Genomic DNA, 23,130 nt, shown 5'->3' with positions numbered 1-23,130 from the left:
CGCTTCAAGAGTACAGAGGAGCTCTGAAAGGCACCGTTGGATCTGAAATCTTGTTTATGTTAAAAGATATCAACTTTAGTTACGGAAGATGAATCAACCACCTATCACGCAAACAAGGAGAAGATCGAGGGATGAATCTGATGATGAATCTGACGAAGAGGATGATCCTAATGAGGCGGAGTTGTGGAAGAAAACGAGTATTTTTTTTGAGTTGCTTTATTGGGAGCACAACATTTTACGCCACAATCTTGATGTCATGCATATTGAGAAGAATGTTTGCGAGAACATAATTGGGACAATTTTAAATGTCGATGGAAAATCAAAAGACAATCTTCAAAGCTGACTTGATTTAGTTGACATGAGAATCCGGCGTGATCTTCATCCTCAAGTACTTCCGAATGGGAAATATCAGTTGCCGCCTTCTATTTTTTCAATGTCAAAGAAAGAGAAAGAAGTTTTTTGCATGGTGTTGAAGGATATAAAGGTCCCAGATGCGTATGCGTCAAATATATCTCGATGTGTGAGTTTCAAAGATAGAAGATTATATTCATTAAAATCACATGATTACCACATCTTGATGCAAGATTTACTCCCAATTGCTTTACTACGGTCAGTATGTCAAAAATGTAACGTCTGTATAATTGAACTATCCAATATAATGAAAGCTATCTGTGGCAAATTTTTGAATGTCGAAGAACTTGAGAAAGTACAGGATCGAGCGGCTTTGACTTTATGCAATTTAGAGAAGATCTTTCCACCTTCCTTCTTCACTATTATGGTGCACTTGGTAATCCATCTCCCTCACGAAGCAATCCTTGGTGGACCGGTTTTTTATCGATGGATGTATCCTATAGAAAGGTGCTAATTTATTTCTCAAGTATTCATTCATTCACCTCTATACATTTAGTTACAGCTTTTGATAAATATTGTATATCGTGTTTAGGTTTCTAAGCAAATTGAAGTCATATTGTCGCAATAAGCATTATCCAGAAGGATCAATTGCTGAAGGCTACTTGGCAGAAGAGTGCATGACCTTCGTTCTAGATATTTAGAAGATGTCAAACACGATTGAATAGACCAAGTAGAAATGTTGGGCTCAATGATAATGACTTGGCGAAACTTATTTATTTCAAAGTTATGGAGAACCAATCGGCAAAGTTGAAATTGTAGAATTAGATGATATATCGTGGATACAGCACATCGATATGTACTTTTTAACCACGATTCAATTGAACCGCTATGCAAGTAAGTTATAAAATTGTCTCACATATTCGCTGCTTTGATTTGTTTATCTTCTAACCAATTAAACTTGTTTTAATATAGTGAGTACAAACAAATTTTGAGATCTCGTTACGCACTCAAGATTACAACATCGAGAGATTAATAAGTTATTCATGTAATCTTTTCATGAATGGTTAAGTCAAACGGTATGTAACTAAAGTTAATAAGTTACATATAATCGCTAAATTTAGTTAATCAAATAAGAATGTTTTTACATAATACATTTTAATTATTTAATTTACTTTCGATTCAATAGGTTTGGAGTGGAAAGGACATCAATGACGGTTAAATGGCTTTCCCAAGGTCCGAACAGAGTAATAAAAAGATATAGTGCCTTCCTCATCAATGGATACAGATTTCATACAAAGTATCGCGAGAGAATGAGGAGAACTCAAAATTGTGGAGTTGTTGTTAATTCTTCAATTACAAGTTATGCTAGTGCTAGGGATAGTAATCTGTTGAGGGTAATGTGGAGTATTACGGACTTCTTACCGACATTATTGAGTTGGATTACTATGGCAGATGGAAAGTTATCTTATTTCGGTGTGATTGGGCAGATGTTAATACTGCTCGAGGAATTAAAAAAGATCAATTTGGTTTTACAATGGTGAATTTCTCTCGCTTGATTCACACTGGACAACAATTGATGGACGAGCCATATGTATTTTCCTCTCAAGTGAAACAAGTTTTTTATTCGAAAGATCCAACTGATGAGGGTTGGTATGTTGTACTCCGGAACACCCCTAGAGACTTGTTTGACATGGGTAATGGAAGTAGAGATGACATCGTCGAAAGATCGAAACATTACCTTTTCCGAACAAAACTTAGATGAAAATATCCTAGTACTAATACACAACATCAATGGGTTTGACATGATGTGGATGAAGATATTTACTGAATAATGATGTAGTAAGATTTTACAATTTTTAATTATATGTAATATTATAATTTTAATCTTTGTCATGTTATATAATTTAACTATTTTATATGTACTACTATTGTTGTAATTTGTTACTAAAACTTTAATTATTTTATGTGTATTGCGGGAAAATGTGTAGAAGAAGAGTACGAGATTTAAGTATTGTCCGAATACTCCAAATTCGGAAGAAAGAGATAGTGAACAAGAGACAGTTGTTGGATCTTGAATGTGCCGGAGACACTTGATGAGCTGAAGAATTTCAAAGTAATATTATGTTCATTTTACATGTGTTGACTTTTATTATTGAATTATTTGTCAATTTTACTATAATAATAGTATATCATTTTTCAAATTGAAAGTGGTGGGACGCGCAGAGTTCGAGGACGTACGCTACTTAGAGATTTATACGACTTAGATCCTGTCGAGCGTGTTAAAGTAAGTAGAAATACTCATGGTCAGCCTGTTGGATCTGAAGCTCGACTTTTAGCAGGCTATTTGGGCATTTTAGCACGAAATGCAAATATGTTGCCCATCAACTACTTAATCATGGCATCACATGCCTGATAGCAACAAAAACCAGGCTCTCGCTAATATTAAGGTAACAAAATGTGAATGCAATTTATAATACTTTGGTTTAAGTTTCATTTATATTTACATTCTAAACTTATGTTTTTTTAGGAGAGATTTTCTTTAGAAGTCTCCGATGATTATATCAAGAAGGCATTAGGTAAAAGATGGAGAGACAATAAAAGCACTTTAAAGAAACAATATTTTAAGAAAGACATAAACCTCGAGGAAAAACTGAGAAATGTGCCTCCAGGAATGCTGAGGTATCAATGGGAAGATGCGGTTAGATTTTGGAATTCAAAGAAAGGAGAGGTATTGCGATTTCCAAACTCTTATATATAGTGTTTACTATATACGTAATAATAATTTTATTATGTAGGACCGTGAGCGAGTTGGAACAAGCAAGCAGTAAAACAAAAATTCACGCATTACCAGCAGGTCGAGAAGTTTTGCTTCAGAATGAGGCCGAGGTATTATGAATTTATTAATTCTTTCAAATATTAATAACTTTCTATTATTAAATAATATTCTTACTACTATATTGTAGGAAGTCAAATCCGGACAAAAGTTGGACGCCTTGACTTTTTGAGATTACGATAGGAAGAAAGATGGATCTCCTATGACATCCGGTGGATAAATTATGGTATATTCACTTAATAATATTTGATTTATTCTAAATATTTATAATCTTTAATTATAATTGTTTAATTCAATTCATCATTAGTAGTTTTAAAAATGTTAAGTTATGTTGCATTTCTTTTTATTATATATTTCGCTTTCTAACTCTTTAATTGATTTTTAGGAGAAACTAAAGGAGAAGAAGGCGGAATATGAAGCGATTGCTTTGAGTGATAGTTCATTAATCTTGAGAACATTGATAATGTAATTATCACTGAAGTTTTGGGTCCCGAAAGGTACGGTCGGGTTCGATTTCAAGGATCCGTGTTACCCCAACCCAATATTTTGATCCGGCTCCAAGAATACATGCCTTCCTAAGTCAAGCTCAAGTCAAGTTTAGAGGTTAAGAGACCGGATAGCTCGGATGCAAGCGAACACGGTTGAGCAAATTGCCGAGGTTCAACGAAAATATGAAGAACTCTAGCAACAACTTAGAGCAGAGGCAGAGAGAGGGAGGCGACTACAATGAGAGAGGCAGAGGCACGAGCGATGGTAGCGTAACGAGCAAAAAGTACGATGACCTCCACTACAGCTTCAGAGATGATGCATATGTTTCAACAATCGCAAAAGCCATTGTCTTAGACATTAGTTTTCTTATTGTAAGAATGTTTTAAGTTTTGTCACGTTTAACATTATTGTAAAAATATTTTAAATTATTATTAATTATATCATATATCTTTAGTTAAATTTGAAGTATCATTTAGAATTAATATTTTTGGTTGTATTTTTTATGTTAAATTTACTGTTTTTGGCTGCATTTTATATTATATTTGTTGTATTTGGTTGGATTTTAATGCAGGAAGGGTTGGATATTGGTGAAAAAAATTACTACAAATCTGCCAAATTTAGCGGCGTTTGTAAAAAAAGCGCAGCTAAAAGCCTTGACGTTTAGTGGCGCTTTACCCACAAACGCCACTACAAGCCTTGACCTTGAGCGGCGCTTTACCCACAGACGCCGCTAAAAACCTTGACGTTTAGCGGCGCTTTACCCACAAACGCCGCTAAAAGCCTTGACCTTTAGCGGCGCTTTTCCCACAGACGCCGCAAAAAGCCTTGACCTTTAGCGGCGCTTTTACCACAGACGCCGCTAAAAAGCCTTGACCTTTAGCGGCGCTTTTCCCACAATCGCCGCTAAAAGCCTTGACCTTTAGCGGCGCTTTTCCTACAAACGCCGCTAAAAGCCTTGACCTTTAGCGGCGCTTTTCCTACAAACGCCGCTAAAAGCCTTGACCTTTAGCGGCTTTTTTTTCCAATAAACGCCACAAAAAATTTGTGGCGTTACATATAGCAACGTTTTTTGCGGCGTTTTAGAAAGCGCCGCTAAAGGCTAAAAAAAGCGCCGCTAAAAGTCTGTTTTCCTGTAGTGTAGTTTTAAGATGTCATCCCTTTAATGGGCCCTCGCGGTCCAATATGAACAGTAAATTTCAAAATTCATACTACATACCGTTGCCAACCATAATTTACTCATTTCATCAATACTTCTACAACCTAAATGACTCTCCTTAAACATCCTGGGTACATGCCACTATCAATACTCAACATACTTTACCTTAATGAATTCGGATCGTCCGGGATGCTGATTCAACGTACTATCTTTACTTAACTCACATGCGAAACAAACCGTGACGTTGAGTATGGTATACTCAAGTGGTATTTCTATAATCCGAACAATTTATAATATAACAAATACTTAAGATCATAATAACAATTATAATTATTCAATTATTTATTCATAGATAAATTTCAACTACTTACCATATAAATTTTATACAAATCATATAATAAACACAATAACATAATTTTTCAATTCTTAACTAAATCCATTATTATTTACTCCATTCTTTCACTTACTATTCGGTATAGCTTTCCTTAATTTATTCACAATTCAATATCATTAAACTATATTCAACTATACACTTATCAATCATATTCCATTTTAATTCATTTCAATAATATCAATTTCATTTATATCATATCAACTTACTATCCCGATAGCTTTCAAGATATACATATGATTCATATATCTCAAATCACATTTCAATTCATCAAGTGGCATCATATATCATCAATTCGAACTCCAATCATTTCATGAACCTTTGGTTCATATTTTCAATTTCATATAAATTTTTAATTCTCAATTCAATTTCTCGTTTCATTTCAATAGCTTGATCAATCAAATTTATTCGATTCATCTTTCACTTATTTACCCCTATTAACAAACCCAGACATTGACGGATACACGGATTCCAACCCAAACACACCAGTACGGCACATTGTGCCTAAAACGGTACATAGTACCTGATCAGTATACGACACATAAAGTGCCTAAAACGACACACGAGGTGCCTGAAATACGACACATAAAGTGCCTGATCGATAAAGCCGGCAAATCCCGTACACTTCCAGATCCTATGGCATGCCAATTATATCCGACTCAATTTGACTAGTTAATAGGTATTTCATTCACTTTCTCAATTTAATAATTCTTTCATCAATATACCATTCGATAATCACATATATTCACCCATTTTCACAATTCATACAATTTCATTCAATTCAACAATATATTTCAATTATTCACATTAATTCATAATTCAATACAATTCAATTCACTTTTCAATATCAAATATTCAAATATCACAATATCATATATTCATATCAATTTCCTCATATTTCCAATCAATATATTTTTCAATATAATGTTCATTCAATATTCAAATTTCTACATAAATCATATATATTATATAATTCAATCAATATAAATTCAATCAAAATAATTTCAATCAATATAAATTCAATAAATTCATCGCATACCAAAATCAATCCATTCCAATTGTAAAACATCATAATTCTAACACTAACAATTGCCATATGTATATAAATATAACAAATAATAACTAAGTTCAGATTATAGAAATACAAACCGTAATTTTCGAGCTAACTCCCGTTGACTTTGTCTTGTCCTTTCTTAGCCGAGATTTCCGGTACCACATTGACTACGAAATTAATACAATTCATAATCATTAATACATTACTAATTAATATCTTGAGTTACAGAATTCTAAATTAAGATCCGCTAATTTTTCTTGAAAATAGACTCACAAGTCTTCTTACAATAAAATTTTCAGAATTTTTGGTTTAGCAATTAAGTACAGTTTATTCTTTAAATTCACCCCTATTCTACTGTCTGACAGTTTTGTCCCTTCTACACTAAAAATTAATTATCTCACAGTACAAAACTCGGATAATATTCCCGTTGATTTCTCCTGAAAATAGACTCATTAGGGATTCTAAACATATAACTTTAAGCCTCTAATTATTTTTCTTCTATTTTTGGTGATTTTCCAAAGTCAGAACAGGGGAACCCAAATTCATTCTGACCTTGTCTCACAAAATTCATTATATCTCATAATTTACAATTCAATTGCTTATATTGTTTCTTCTATAAGAAACTAGACTCAATAATATTTAATTTCATATTTTATTCATCCTCTAATTCAATTTATACAATTTTTGGTGATTTTTCAAACTTAGACTACTGCTGCTGTCCAAAATAGTCTTAGTACAAAATGTTGATTTACTTTAATTTCAATTTAATTCTAACTAAATTCACTTACTTTTCTATCTTAATTCATACTTTATTTCTACTCAATTTTAACCAAACTTAGACATAATTATCTATTTTTCATCATAAAACCATAATTTCGAAATTCTTTCAATTTAGTTCTTAAAGCATAAAACTTATGAATCACTTTACAATTCAATCCTTGTATCATTTTTAACTTGAATTTCTATCAATTTAGCCCTTAATTCATCATTTTATTTAACATGGACAATATCTAGAAATCTAATAACTATCAAAATATCAACTTAATTTCATCAAAACTTTGTTCTAAAACTTCTAAAACATCAAAATTAAGTAAAAGGGCTTGATTGACTTACCTATTAAAGCTTAAAGCTTCAAACCTTCAATTTTCCTTTTCTCCCTTCTTTCTTTCTTTTTCTCCCCGCTCTCTGTTATATTAAAACATAAAGTATCTTTATTATATAATAATATAATAATATAATAATATACTAAACATAAAAAAATCTTAGATAAACCGCCTCAATTTATACTTTTGTATAATTGCCCTTTTAGTCCTTTTATTTTCTTTTAATCTATAATTCAACTTTCACACATTATTCAATTTGGTCCTTTTACTTAATTACTCTTAATTAAATTAAATTCACTTAATTAAACTCTAATTAACCACTCATTTTACTTAGTAAATATTTTTAATAAATATTTACGAATCCATTTTTCAGAAACGGAGACCCGAAAATACACTTTTTCGGTAACGGTAAAATTCGGGTCGTTACACAACTAATAGCTAAACCATTACTTATGAGAACTAAACTTTCTATTTCAACATGAGATTATGTTGATTTTCGTGTTGTACACATCAAGCTAATAAGTTATAAATACTCCTCATTACAATTGGTTTTTTATCAATACCTAAATATTTCTCATCTTTGAATTTTTGTATGTGCGTATATGTTTCAATTGCTCCACCACAACGCACAAAGATGAGTGAATCCTGAAAGAAAGTTGGAATATATATTAATTACAAGTTTATTTGTGATTACAATTTTGATTCGATAGTTTTCCCTACATTAGGGGGAGAGAAATAATAATTTGTAATAAGTTAGGGGGAGAATAATTTGAACCAGAAGTTCAATAAGGATAACTCATTACAAGTTAACTGTTAGATGTATTTACAAACTTAATGAGAATAACCAAGTGTTATATACCATCTAATATTTTAATTTGATTCAAAGTCCCAGTAGGACAATCAATTGGAATAAATAATAGATTGATCGGTTGCAAATATTAAAATTATTCTAGATGGTCATATAGTGGAGGCGGGTGCTCCAGAAGAGACCCAAGACATAACTAATAAGTAAAACTTCAGAAGAGATTCAAGTACCTGAAACTGAATTTTAAAATAATGAAAATAAGAGATCTCAATAAGTTATGTCAATTCGAGAAAATGTGGAACCGATTAATAAAAGTGGTGGACAATGATTTTGCATGCAATATTATTATTGAAATAATGAAATAAAAGAAGGATCTTGAATAAATCTATTGAGAAATATAGATATGGAATAAATTGATCAAAATAGAAAGACGCAACTCAAGTACAATTAAATTTGTGGAGTTTTTGGACTAGTAGTCCAAATATCTAAAGGTATAAAGCCAGTAAAGGTGTAATTAAAGTAGTTTTGCAAAAGCGGAATAAAAATATGAATTTTTCGCTAAGTCCTGCCATTGATTATGAAAAGATATAATATTCTTTTGTGGTGAATGCAATAACCTTTAGATATATTATTAAATTGACAATTCATAAACGATTTAACTTGCGTCTAATGGATATTGTTATAGTAAAGTTTATACTAAAATCCTTGAAGGATTTAAAATGCTAGAAGCATATTGAAATTCTCGGGAAATTTTTCATTTATATGAATTGAAATAATTGAACATATGTGGTAAATTTGACTTAGTCAATAGTAGATGAAAGAAGATTATAAAATGATCCAAAATACCTATTTGTATTTCTATAGAAGGATCATGATTAAAGTTTGCTATGATTATTGTTGAAATTCCTGAAGAGATCAAAATATGTTTCCCCAAAATTTTCCCTCACTCATGATTTTCAAAAGAATGGTGGTATAAATGCTTAGCAATACATTCAAATAGTCATTTGAAAAACTAGTATTCAAGATTGAATATGTAGAATATGAGAAAGTATGTTATGTTTTCATGAGGGGGAGTAAATACGCGTTGTACTCTTTTTTCCTTAACCGAGGTTTTGTCCCATTGGGATTTCCTGGTAAAGTTTTTAATGAGGCAGCATATTATACGTATTATAGATTGTGTACTCTTTTTCCTTCATTAGGTTTCTATCCCAAAGGGTTTTTCCTAATAAGGTTTTAACGAGGCACGTTATCTATCAATGGACATTCAAGGGGGAGTGTTATGAATATCTTATTAAGTGGATGTCCATCATTATCAGGATAAAGTTTTAATATACTTTAAATTCTAATAGTTATTAGAATTAGATCTCTACTTATTTTATACTTCTTATACCTATAAATAGAGACTCTGATGAAACATTATAATCACCCCTTTTGATCAATAAAGTATATTCTCTGTTGCTTTTATATTTTATTTATTCTTTATTCTCTCCATCTCTCTTTATTTTATAATATCAATAATTATTTTTTTGTTTTTTAAACGACGAAAGTCGTAAGATTGTCACCACATGCAGGCCTCTTTTACATCATTTTACTCACCAATTTTGCAAAAAGCATTTAGGTATTTTAAAACCCACCATTTTAATACTTGGAAGGACATTTACCAACGCTTTTACCTTTAAACGCTGCCAATTGATACCTAAAATTTACCTCGACCTATTTTCTCCCGAAGTTGCTCCAACTGAAAAACCTAATTATTTCTCCCTTCAATCATTTCCTCGTATCACACTCCATGGTCGATTTCCTCCCTGTCATCGTCACCATCGATTTCAAGGGAAGCAGCAGTCAACTGTCACTGTCCTTCACAAGTCTCCAACAAAAGCTTCATAAAGCTTTGTATTTGAGTGAGATTCAACTCGAAAAGAAAGGTTAGCATCGGAGGGTACTTCATTTACTGAAGAAAATATTGAAGATCAAGTTCTTACTTAAGTAGTTGGATCGAAAAGGAGTGGATGCTTTCAAAATATCGAATTAGGATCAACACCAACTAAATACTTCGGAAGGAACTTCCAATATTATACTTCTTTATAAAGAGCATCGAAAGAAGAAGTGACAAAATTGAGAGATGAAATGAAAGTAGATATAGACAAAATTCAAGTTGAACGAGATGAAAAAGAAGAAAAAGAATGTATGGAGTTGAACAAGAAGAAGAATAAGGTATGGAGCCGATCGCAAAGAAGAAACAAGAAGATATTAGAAAATTCAGTTACAAAATCACAGGAGTAGCTTCAGAGCGAGTTGGCTTTTATGTAACAACAGTTTCGAGTTCCACCATCTTAGGTACTTTATTGGACTATTTAGAGGACTTTTTGGCTAATCAATGTTACTATATATTTTGGCTACTGTTGGTGAATTAGGAATATTTAAAAAGTATTTGTAATGATTGTTATACAACACAATGCATTAGAATATTGTATATTTCTATTATTGATTGTATTTTATCTTACGTTACTATAGGTTCTTTTTTTAAATGTTGATCTTTAGCGGCGTTTAAAACAATTCCCGCTGCTGAATATAATAACTATTTTTAAAACATTAATGAAATTTGCGGCATTCCTTAGGTTAAATGCCATTAAAAGGGAGAATAAAAAGATAAAATGGTTTTTCCCGATAAAACCCATGTTTATTGGAAAAACCAAAATTAGTTCTAGATAAGAAAGGAAATATGGAAAATTAAAAGGATTAAATAAGTGATTAAAATGAAAATTTATTAAAGTTGATGATTAAAATGAGTGTAAAATAACATTAAATTAACGACAGGTGACTAAAATGAAAACGACTTTTAACAGTAATGCCTAAAATGCAAACTTCATTTTCCATTTCCAAAATGAAAACTTATAAAAGTTGAGTAACTAACTATGTGGTTATGTTTTATTTTTATTTTTTGTACAAAGTCAATTTTCAAACTAAAAATACTATGAATTTTAATTATATTTTATTTAAATTATACAAATAATGTAATTATAATTATTGGATATAAAATGAAATTGGATAAAATTATAATTTTGGGACTATAAATTCAAATTACAAATTGGGGGAAGAGAGATTACATCAACAGACTTTGAATCTTGATTATTGAGGTGACCTTAAATCCTTAACCACTATTCTTGTTGATAAAATTATAACCATGCATGTTAAACTAAACTTTGTATATCTTGATAAACTATAAAATATTCACTTTTGTTTGCCTCATATTACATTTTAATTATTTATGTTTGAAATGTTACGTTTTAGTCACTTACATTATAATTTTGTTACAAAGTAGTTATTTTGCTATTAAGCTCCATTACTTCCCTAACAACAATCCTATGTGACAGTCCAAATGAGCTTTAAATGCCAACTTGGATGTCCAACTGGGATGAAAATAATTTTTTCAATCAAGATGGAAAAGAAAACTAAAAGAAAAATGAGACAAACGATTTTTCTTTTCTAGTTCAAGGTGTAATTAATTTAAAATTTTTAATTAATTAAAATTGTTTAATTAAAAACCTATTCTCATCCCAATTTGACATCCAAGTTGGCATTTAAAACCCATTTGGACTGCCACATAGGATTGCCTTTAGGGAGGTAATAGAGCTTAACGACAGAGTAGTCATTTCGTAACAAAACAATAACGTAAGTGACTAAAAGGTAACATTTCAAACATAAGTGACTAAAATATAATTTGAGGCAACCAAATTGACTATTCTTATAGTTTACCCTATTAAATTATACTCATCATTAACACCAATGTTTACGCATTTCCATATGAGTAACATTTGAAGAGAATTACAAAAAGAAGTTTTTAATATTATTTGATATTTGATATGTTTTATTTGATATTTAATAATATTTACATAATTGTGAATGTTTTACTGTGTTGTGTTGTAATATCATGTTTATTTTTTATATAAAGAAAAATAAAAAAGAAAGTAATATTTAAATAGGTATTACTAAAAAAAGTATATAAGAATATTCATAATTTATTAGGTTCCAACTTTAGACTTTTTCATGGGTCGAGTTACTTGCTCAGGCCCGAATCGCTCGAAATTTGAGAGGGTTTGAGAAAAATACTAGGCTCAAAAATGGGCTTTTAGATCTGAGCTCGGTCTGGCCAGACCTATTTTTAAGTTTTTAATATTTTATATTATATTATTTTTATATATTATGTAATTTATAACACATAAAAAATTAAAACTATAGTAATATATATATTAATTTGTTTTTAAATAATATGAGTTGACCTAAAATAGAATTGGGTTAGCCATTTGCAAATGTAGGTAGGTTTAGGCAAAATTTTAAGTCCATATGTCGGACCGAGCCGGGCTTCGACAAACATGACGGATGTTAATATCATGCTTAGGCTCAACCCGAACTTGATTTGGCTTGGCTCAACTCATGAATATATCTAGTTCCAACTAATTTATTCATCGTTTTTTACAGAAGACCAAAAAAATGAATATTGAAAAGTAAATAGTATTGATCTGCAATATAATTATTTATCAAGAAAATTCTATTTATTTTTTAATCATTATATATATAATATTTAATAGTGTAGAATTACTTGTGGATTGAGTTTTAGTTTCCTCCGACTTGGTTTAAGAGTTGAAAAAAGATTATAGGAAGAAAAATGTATTGTATGAAACAATTACAAAGCACAGTCAAATTAATATCCTAAATATATCTTAAGCTAAATTAGAAAAGTGTTGAAGAGACTCACACAGGTGGCGTTGATTACTAAGAATGTAATTACTAGGAATAAGGGTGAGCAAAACTCAATTCAATTTGAAAAAAAATGATTTTCTTTTTGAATTTTGAGTTAATCGAATCGAGTTATTTAAATTATTCGAGTTAACTCGAATAACTCGGTTTGAGTTTTGAGTTCCATTCGAGTTGAAATTTACAATTCAAATAACTCGAATAATTTGAATAACATATTGGTGTAAATACTCTTTTGGTCCTTGTTAATTTTGAAAATGAGCAAATTGGTCTATCTCAACAAAATTACAAAAATCAAAATAATTATAAAATTTCCAAAATTTATGTATTTTTAAAAATTATAAAAATTCTAAAAATATATAAAGAAAGTTAAAATTATAATTTTTTCTAAAATAATAATTTTGAATACCTAAATAAGTTAATTAATGATTCAAGTTTATTAAACTAAAGTATCTTAATTTCTTATTATTTTGTTTTGAAAAGTTTTAAAATATATATAGTTTCAATTTATGTGCCCTAACATGAAATAACTTATACTATAACAATATTTTAATTTAACATGTTTAGTTTTTAATTTAACTCAAACAATTCCACTCGAATCGAATCGACTCGACTCAACTCAACTCAAATTTCATTTCATTCGACTCGAAAAAATTTCAAATCAAGTTAGGATGATAAAAAAGGACTCGTGAACTCGATTAATTCAAAATTTTCCACTTGATTCGATCTAACCTTCACCCCTAACTAGAAATGTAACATTACAACATTTGACGTATTGATAAAGTACTAATTAAAATCTCAAGAAAGTTACATTGCTACATTTGATTCACTAAACACTGGGAATGTGGTGGTAAATTTTGAAATTGCCCCATCAAATAAAATACAAATTTGATTAAATTTTAACATTTTTCAGTTATATCTATTATTAAGAAAACTAAAATTTATTATTAACAAGCAAGTATTTTAATCTAATAATTTTAATAAAAATAATTTATTTTAAATGCAAATAAATTAATATATTTTCTCTTTAATATATGATTAAATTGAAAATAAAATTTAAATATTTAATATGTATTAAATTAGAATATAATCTAAAATTAATTTAATAGTATTTAAAATAAATTTAAAGTTAAACAATTTTTATAAATTTGTGGTGAAAAATCTTTCATAAAAATAAATAAATAAACTACTTTTGTCTTAATAATAAATTTCAACTTTTCAATTCTAAAAAAAATATTAAGTTACATGTCAAGGAAATTATTAATCCATCATATCAAATACTTTCATTATGAGATTAAGTCAGAATGAATCAAAAGACAACTCACATGATTTATATAAGGTAAAAGTCGAATCTAGACCATCAAAACCTAATGGTCTCAACCTGTGTCAATTGTACCAATACCTCACAATTACATATTTTATTAGATAATAAAAATAATTAGGAGCGTATTAACATGGTTCGCATGTGATCTAAAAATGATTTCGTGATTTAGTTTACTATGAACATTTATCTAGAGAAACTATAAAAAAATGATTACCTAGTCCCTTTAATTGTGCCTTTAAAGCAGAATGCTCAAGCCAATCTTCTCTAACCGAGCTTCAATCATCATCATCTCTTCTTTAAGCAGATGCATCCGCTTCTCCAACCATGGCCCTTCTCCACCACCCATTCTACCCATACATGCTACTGGATAACTCACATGACATGAAGCACAATAATGCTCACCTACAATTGCAAAAGATGTTAAGGATATCCAAATATTTGATATGATAAAATCCAAATTAAACTGTTTGTTTTTTTATCAATTTGCAAGAGAGGAAAGCTCGCTCCCTGGACTGTAACTCCAGACTGGAGCAGTTTTTTTGGAACAAACTGTAGGGACTTTAGCTACGGAGTGAGATAATCAAAATCACTCGAGTCGATACCAATAATATAAACTGGCAACTACAAACCTGCATCAAGAACATCACAGTAAAGGCGACACCTAAGACTACTGAAATATGACCATGGCTTTTCAAGTATCCGTAGGATTTCCTGACAACCTCTCTAAACAAATATGTGATTGAAGAAGCCTTAGTCCCTTGCCAAAGATTGCCAATCCGCTGGTTCACGTCCGAGGAATCGGATATCTGAAATGTTCTCACTGGATCAGTCGAGTTATGAGATCTTTCTGAAGGATCCTTTGTTGCCGCTTCCCTTTTAATCTGGAGCTCACCGTTTTCAATAGAGCTTCCAGAAGGATCTAAACCTGTTTCAAACAAATGGGCTTAGGTCAGTAATTCCAGTATCTGCACCACTGCCCAGAGTCCCAAACCATAAGCCTCACTAGAGAAAATTCTTTAAAAAACAATCCTATTGTCAAACCTTGTTTATCATTGTTCTGCTGCAATAATTCGTGTGCCTGGAACATCAATGGTATAATTTTCTTACATCAATGTTCAAATAAATTTTACAACATGAAATACTATAGAAAGATGGTACCATGGCTATCCAAGTTGCATAAGCTTCTCGACATTCTTCCAGAGTAGACTGCACTATTTTACCTGTACCATGCGCTTGACATCAGATGAAGGGAAAGGTACAAGGAAAAAAATCATTAATATAACAGCAAAAGGTGAATATTGAGCAATTCCAGAAGGAGGGAAAAAAAAAATCATAAATCTCTCCTATCAAGTATAAAGGACTGCCAAATTTACAATCTCAAAACAATTTAGGTGTAACACAAAGGTGTCGTCAATAATAATAATAATAATCTTTCTTTCTAAAAGGGATATCTTTTCAGACCTTACTGCAAATTAATCTAAAGCGAAATTAGAAAAGGAATCTGACAATCAAAATATAAGACATGAAAATAGAACAGCTTGTACCAGGAAGGGAAACATGAGAAGCTCCACAAAACAAAAGCATAAAACACACTATGCACAAGGAATTGATTGACATTCGGGAGAGGCAAACCTTTCCAACCAGTTCTCTTGTAAAAGCCAAATTCACATAGACCCTCAAAATGCAGTCTTCCCGCTGGGCATTGGTGTCTCTTTCTACAGACCAGAGCCCCTAATGGCATACACGTCAATTGCAAGTACATATCACAAACATTTCAGCTGAACTAAAAACATCACATATAGAATAGAAACATATCATTATTGCATAAGACAATAAGTTTTCAGAATAACTAATTGCAGAAAATGGTGTCAATGAACATTTTCCACGGCATAGTAGTACTCACATTCAGCATCTTCACAACTTTTACCATGTTATAACGCAAACAGGGAAAAGGAGGCTATATCACTCTCCCACTCTCCAGGTAAAACTCTCAATATCAAGAATTTTAAAGTTGGGAGTAGCAGAAATATAATAAAATGTTCATTTTAGCTGGCTCGAAACCTTACATGCTTAGTTTTGCTACTCTAGGGACCCACTCACCAATAATAACTATTCATAAATGACCATTTAATTTAGCACTAACTAGACCTGGTCCAACCAAGTTTTGGCTCAAGACCTTCGGCCAATCTAAAGTTATTGAAACAAAGTAAACGAATTTGTTTACAATGCAGCACATAAGTAGACCAAACAGATGTAAAGGTGATATCACACTTATGTTTATAGTTCTATATTCTGAAGTGCTCAAGTGCAGTTTTCCTCATCTGAAAATTTCTGGACATAATCTTCTCAAATAATAGCTAGAAAAAATTATGCCTAAAGGTAAGAAAACTAGGGGATCAAGGACAATGTACACATTAAAGCATGTCAAGGGGGGTCAGGTCCAGCATGTACCTCTACAATGAAATAATCTCCATACGGCACATTGTTGATCTCTTGCGATATTTCTATAACCAGATGACTGTCCAAATTGAAAGTGACATTGTCATGAGATACCCAAGAATAAGAAGAAAAGATTAGGAATGATCAGAAGGAGATTTAAAATAAAGTGCAGGGCAACCAACCAAAGGAACAATCAAGTACTTAATGGCATGTTACAGTAGAAAATAGTCAGATAAATTAAGCGGGACAACCCAATCAAAGGAACGATCAACTGCTTAATCGCATGTCCGTTGGGGTAAAAAATAGTTTGATAAATTTTTGCTATTATCGTAGAAACCAAATCCACCTCTATTTATTAGTTCAATGCACCAACTACTACAATAATATTTCTCATTAACTAAAACTATAAAGCTATCGGTGGCTCCAGTTGTAGACTATACCTCCATCTAGACCTAATCATGTTATGTGTCATGTATAGTAGAACTATGATGGATACAATAATGCAACAAGCACAGCAGACAATGGTAATTTCACATGTGAATGATTTTAGCGATGAAAACGCTAGAGAAAATCAGTCATTTCAATGATGCATCCCTTCAAAATGAGAAATAATAAATTAAGTGTCTTCATCTGTATGATAGCATTTAAGGCACCAGAAGGAAATAAATAAAAACCTGTTTCTGTAAATCCGGAATATCTGGGTCTCCTGGCAGCTACCAAAATTTGCACCTAAATAAATGCTAAAATCAGCAGGAATAATAATGCATGGAAAAAGGTTCATATATGATAATAAACTCATACCAGAATATAATTTTATTGGATGTTGAAATGACACATCACGGACATGTCCAAATTTATCATGAGGGCACCATGAAGAGCAGCTGAATTCTGTAAAACATAACCATTTACTAAAACATAAAGATATACATACAAAAAGTGGTCAATTTTAGGATATGGTATAATCAAAAATCAAAATATTAACCACAAACATAACTAAAAAAATGCAGAATTGAAATTCTATGACTCCTCGAAAGTTCAGAGCACACTACCTTTATCTCCACATCTTCTATGAAAAGATTCAATGAAATTAACAGCTTTATCTGAAAAATACAAATTGAAGAACTCCTCTACCTTCATCTGCAGCCCGAGGAAAAATGATTCACTTCAGAACAAATTAAGAGTATGAATTTTATAGATGTTTGTAATACAGTAGAACTAAGGAAAATGAATTCGCATTTAATAACTGAAACTTTGTTTCCGCAACCTTGGTACAACCTTCAGGAACTGCACACAGGAAACAGCCCATTGAGATGATCATGACAGATCCAAAAATGAAAGTGTAGTCAAAAGTTGTAACAGGGTGCAATATATCTACACTCAGTACAGAGTAAGAAAGTGGAGAATATATGGCGTCATGTCTGTCTGCTAAGAATGAGTACGACAATTTGGTTTCCTCCGACACCTGAGCATTTTCCTACAGTCAGGACCTACCAATGTATTTAAGAAAAACCTAAACTTACCTACCTTCTTTGCTGCTTCCAGCAAAACAAATGATAATAAGCTTCCATAACCTACTCACTTTATTTCAATACCTCCAGAACCAGTAAAGCTGTGACTTCTTTTGCCCCCTAATAAGTAGATGTAGAACCACCCAAGAAGACTATTAGCATTTTTAGGGTTATATCAAGTATTTAGCAAGGTTTGGAAACTTCTAAAGAGCATGTGGTAATATTGAGATTTTGAGTTATTATTGGATTAAGCAATTTCTCCCAGTTTCTTCTCTCTCAAATTCCATCATTCTTCCTCCATTACCTTTACCCTTTTGATTCTTTGTTTCTTCATATTTTCTAACCGTTCCTCACTCTTCTTTTTTATTCTATCACCTTTCCCTATTTCTCTCTCTCTTTTCCAACCGATGGCACATCATATTCCAATTTCAAGATCACCCAAATCACTATCCTACAGTCAGAAGATGAAATCAAATCAAACAGGAGTGTGGCACCCTAATAAAATTAAATATGAAATCAAGTCCCCAGACAACCAAGGAACTTGCTATGCAGAAAAGTGTGAAAAATAAATAACCAAAACCAGAAATGAATTCAAAATAAGATGACATGTAGAAGATGAGAAAGTCACAAATCAAATTAGGATTAACTGACTCTCCGGTGCATAAGAATTGTCAGGCTTCCATGAACAATCTGCAGGTGCTGAAGATCTGGTATTTGTAACTGATTCAGCAACTAGTTCTGCACCATTAGCAGAAGATGGAACGTTGGATTCACTGGAAGTTGGAACATCCTCATCCCTGTATAAAAAATGTAGTTAAAAAATTTATTCACATTTTCACAACTTAAAATACATTAAAAAAAATCTAATGAACTCACAAGAAAGTTCTCCGATCCTTTCTGTTAATAAAGAATACCTGGCTGTAGATTCCATGTCATTTATTGGGTCTTTGGAGCTATTTTCCTTTACAAATGCAAAAATCCTTTCTCTTTGCTTCTGGACTCGGACATAGGTTCCTATAATAAAATCAACCAGTATAATGGAAACCAAGGAAAAAAATGGAATTTTCTCTAAGCTCTATGCCCATGAACTCATGGTTTTCACAACATTTCAACTGGGAGAAATAAATATATAGAAAAGAAAAGTGTAAAATACACATAGGTTTACAGCCACATTTGCATAAACTGTCATAGATCGAATATAACATTACAATACATCCTTTCAGCCGCTGAGTGTCTTAATTTTATTGAATCCCCAAATTTCTTATGTAAAAGATGAAGTAAAAGTAAGATTACAGAACCAGCATATGATAAAAATACCTCCAGATGAAGCACAAGTAGCTGCAAATCATTTGTTTAGATTAAGTGTCCATGTGTTGTATGTATCAAGATAGGGCATCATTTGTTTATATTTAAGTGTCCATTTGTTGTACGTATGAAGATAGGGTATCAGAACCAGCATATCGTAAGATGTACAATGATCCACTTAAATGCTACTCATAAGCTGTGAATCTGTTTTCTCCAGATAGATAAGCCATGAATTATTAAGATACCTGCTGTTCTTTAATTTCTTTGGCTCCTGTACTATGCTGCTTCCGTCCATCATTAATGAGCTTGAAAGCTTCATCACGAGATAGGAATGATGCAAAGAAGAACTATCAAGTCAACAAGTGGAGTCAGAAGAACAAGTGCATGCAACTTAAACAAGCAGAATAAGCCATTCATGCAAAGTACTTACCTTCTTTCCTCCAGCAAAAATTTCTATTGCATTAGGAAAGATTCCAACAGTCTTTGCTCTTTTGACGCTAGTAATTCATTGGAGGCGATTATTCTCTACAGAAGAAACCCATAAAATATTTGAAGATCATATCATTATTAGAAGAAATGTCAAATAGCTTCCAAGAAAATAGGATACAGAAAAACAAACTAAGAATGAACTGATGTTGAGGAATGCCTTTGTTTCAAATGCAAATATATTGGAATAAAAGCATAAATAACGAACAAAGAGGTACATGTGACCCTGCAAAGAATCATATAATTGCATAATTAGAGATAGGAATATAATTCGACCTAAAACCACCAAATATTCAAAGTAAATAAAATATAACCCCACCCCTTTCTCGTGAAAAAAGAAACTCACAGAAAGACAAAAGGAAGGTAAGGTAGACTGGCAAAAAAAATTGCTATCAACATGGTAAATAAGTCATCTAAGTTGGATTACCTGAAGAAGAATACTCTCCTGGAATGCACAGTTGAAATCTTGAACAAGGAACTGCAGCACATGGCAAAACTAAATGTTTAAAATACAAGGCCATTAGAACTTGGAAGTCTAAAATGTAAGATGGTGAGAAAATTTTCAAATATGCTTTTTGCAGTCTGTGGCCCAAATGTAAAATAAAAGATTAGATACTGCAATGATGCTACATAAATGTTTAGATGTCTGGCATTGCTTAAATGCAATCTGCCATTATCTCTTTCACATCAATAAAGAAATTCATGTACAGGACAAAGAATGTCAAACAAAAAGGAGACAATCTGAGTAGACGCCCTGTTGATAAATAATAATGAATAGACTAAAGATGAAAAACACTCCTTTTAAACTTCAAAGGGAAAGTGTTTTAAAAGTTCAAAGATGAGATATTATTTAGAATAAAAATAGAAGAAAAAGCACAAACAAGCCTTTTCAAATCTCTCACCAAAAACAAACAAATGTTTGCTGTGTGTTCCACATGAATGTTTAAGACCCCAAAACTTCTTAAATACAAACTGGCTGTATCTCTCGCGCATCAATCATGAGAAACAATTCTTGCATATACAAGCCAAAGAATGTCAAAAGGAATACAAAGGAACAAGTAGAGAGTTGCTAACAGCTAGTGATTACAACACAGCAAAGGCACTCACCTCCTCAGGAGGAAGCCTAAACAGTTGGCGATATTCTTCACTCCTCAATGCTGCTGGAGACTGAAATTTAAAAGCATCACAGTTAGTCATAAATGCTAGAAGTTTTAAATTCAACAAAAGCAAAATACACATATAACCTTTTCTTCAATGCATTTTTGGTTTGCTCATTTTTGAAACGGAACAGAATATTAAGTCGTCATACCTACTTATTATAATCAGTCCATGTTTTATTCCCTATGCATTAACTAGAACTTCTTATAGACCATCCTCTTTTCAATCTCTTGTTAGATCAAAATATTTATAAATAATATTTCTCATTTCTAGAACACCAATCAAACAAAATTCCACGTTTATTTTGAATTGTGCTTGTTACAAAAGCGGCTTTCTTATTTTGTTACCATCCAGATGATCTCTCCCTTATTCGTCCCTTGCTTGCATTATATATACATGAATTCGGCAACAATTTCTGGCTTTCATATAATTCCCACGGCACTAAACTTACTGCTGGTTTACAGGGTGCTATACCATGCGACAAGATTGATGGAACTTAAAATGCCGATAGCTTACAACTTTGTAGTACTAATCGAGATGGTCCTTAGCTACATAAATACCAAGTCCTTGCAAAACTTTCAGGAACTAATTTACGAACTTAACCATGAAAACAGAATAGCTTCAACCTATTCCTAATAATAGAAAGTTGAAAGTAATTATACCAATATAAGGGTAATTTGTTTCAACCATACGCATAGCAAACTTAAAATCAAAACAGAAGCCAAACCTATATTCTCGCCTTTTCCCTAGCTGTTGTAAAAGGAGCAGAGAAACGAATTAAGTTACTAGAGTGTGATAGGAAAAGGAACCTGAATGTCAACTTCTCTGTAACTAGGATTAGGCGAAGAATTGGAAGGATCATAACGATCGGGAGTGCTGGTGGTAGACGAACCATTCGGCGAAGTTGAAGAATCGGAAACGACATTGGAAGCTCGTTGAGAAAGAGAAGGATCCAAGGGCGGCCTCGGCAGGTCTATCCTCTCTGCGGCGGCGGACGCCACTTCCATATCAAACGGAAAGAACCAAAGAGTAACGGCGGAGATCTAAGTTTTCGTGCTTTTTTTTTTTTGGGGGGTGGAAGCGTAGTTGGTGGAAAGTAGAAGCAAACAACAGCGCAGTTTTGCAGTCAATTTCAGTGCGGCGCCAAGCCTTCAAGGAGAGACGTTGACAATATTTACGCGCGAGCCGTCGATTCCCTGGGTGGTCCCTTTCCACGTGCAGAAGTCAAAACAGTCCGTCGAGCTTTTTCTTTTATCATTTTTCTCCCTCTATTCAGGGCGGAGCTAACAGAATTCCACTTGTTGCGATTTCAGTTGGTGCTTTGTAACCAATTCTCTTAATTTAAAATTTCCTTTTTAAGAAGTTTTTATGATTATATAATTAACCGAAAAATCAGTAAACTTTAATTTAATATATAATTTAAGCATTTTGATTTCTTGTACTCTTAAAATTTTAATTATATTCAAATATATACATAAAATTTTATTTTAATTTAATTATACATATTTAAATAAATAAATAAATACATTAAAATATTATTATATTAAATAAATATAATTATTTGTATATGCAATATATAAACATGAAATGATAATATATTAATAGTTGTATTAATAATACGTAAAAATTAGATCAATTAAAATTATATATATAAAATTACATAAAATTAAAATTTATTATATAAAATTATACATTAAATGAAAATTCATTCATATATAATTTGAAGATTTATAATTATAATAACAAATAAAAACATGTTAGGATGGATTGAAAATTAAATTTAGAGTTTATTGAATAGAAAAATATTAAAATTTAAACACATAATAATTTAAGTTTAACTCGCACGTTAAAATCTCAAACACAACAAAAGTCTCACTGGGATTTAAAATTTCATATTAATATATGATTTATTTTAAAAATTACTTCACTCTAAATTGTGAGACATTAATTATATATATACAAGTACTAAAATT

The 23,130-nt window shown here is 31.5% G+C and overlaps 1 long non-coding RNA gene and 1 pseudogene across 1 annotated transcript; one reads left to right on the top strand and one right to left on the bottom strand.

The window, feature by feature from the left end:
- Nucleotides 1–2,556: 2,556 nt before the first annotated feature.
- Nucleotides 2,557–2,924, top strand: LOC128296335 (uncharacterized). The gene is made up of 2 exons (XR_008286912.1): nt 2,557–2,798; nt 2,879–2,924. It is a non-coding gene; the product is annotated as an uncharacterized LOC128296335 (long non-coding RNA).
- Nucleotides 2,925–14,327: 11,403 nt separating this feature from the next.
- On the bottom strand, nt 14,328–22,503 carry LOC108462091 (protein VASCULAR ASSOCIATED DEATH 1, chloroplastic-like; annotated as a pseudogene).
- Between the last annotated feature and the right edge of the window lie 627 nt (nt 22,504–23,130).

This window comes from Gossypium arboreum, chromosome 8 (genome assembly GCF_025698485.1).
Source record: "Gossypium arboreum isolate Shixiya-1 chromosome 8, ASM2569848v2, whole genome shotgun sequence".
Classification (NCBI taxonomy): Eukaryota; Viridiplantae; Streptophyta; class Magnoliopsida; order Malvales; family Malvaceae; genus Gossypium; species Gossypium arboreum.
The sequence above is the reverse complement of the archived record's forward strand: the minus strand, read 5'-3'. Positions and strand labels throughout refer to the sequence as shown.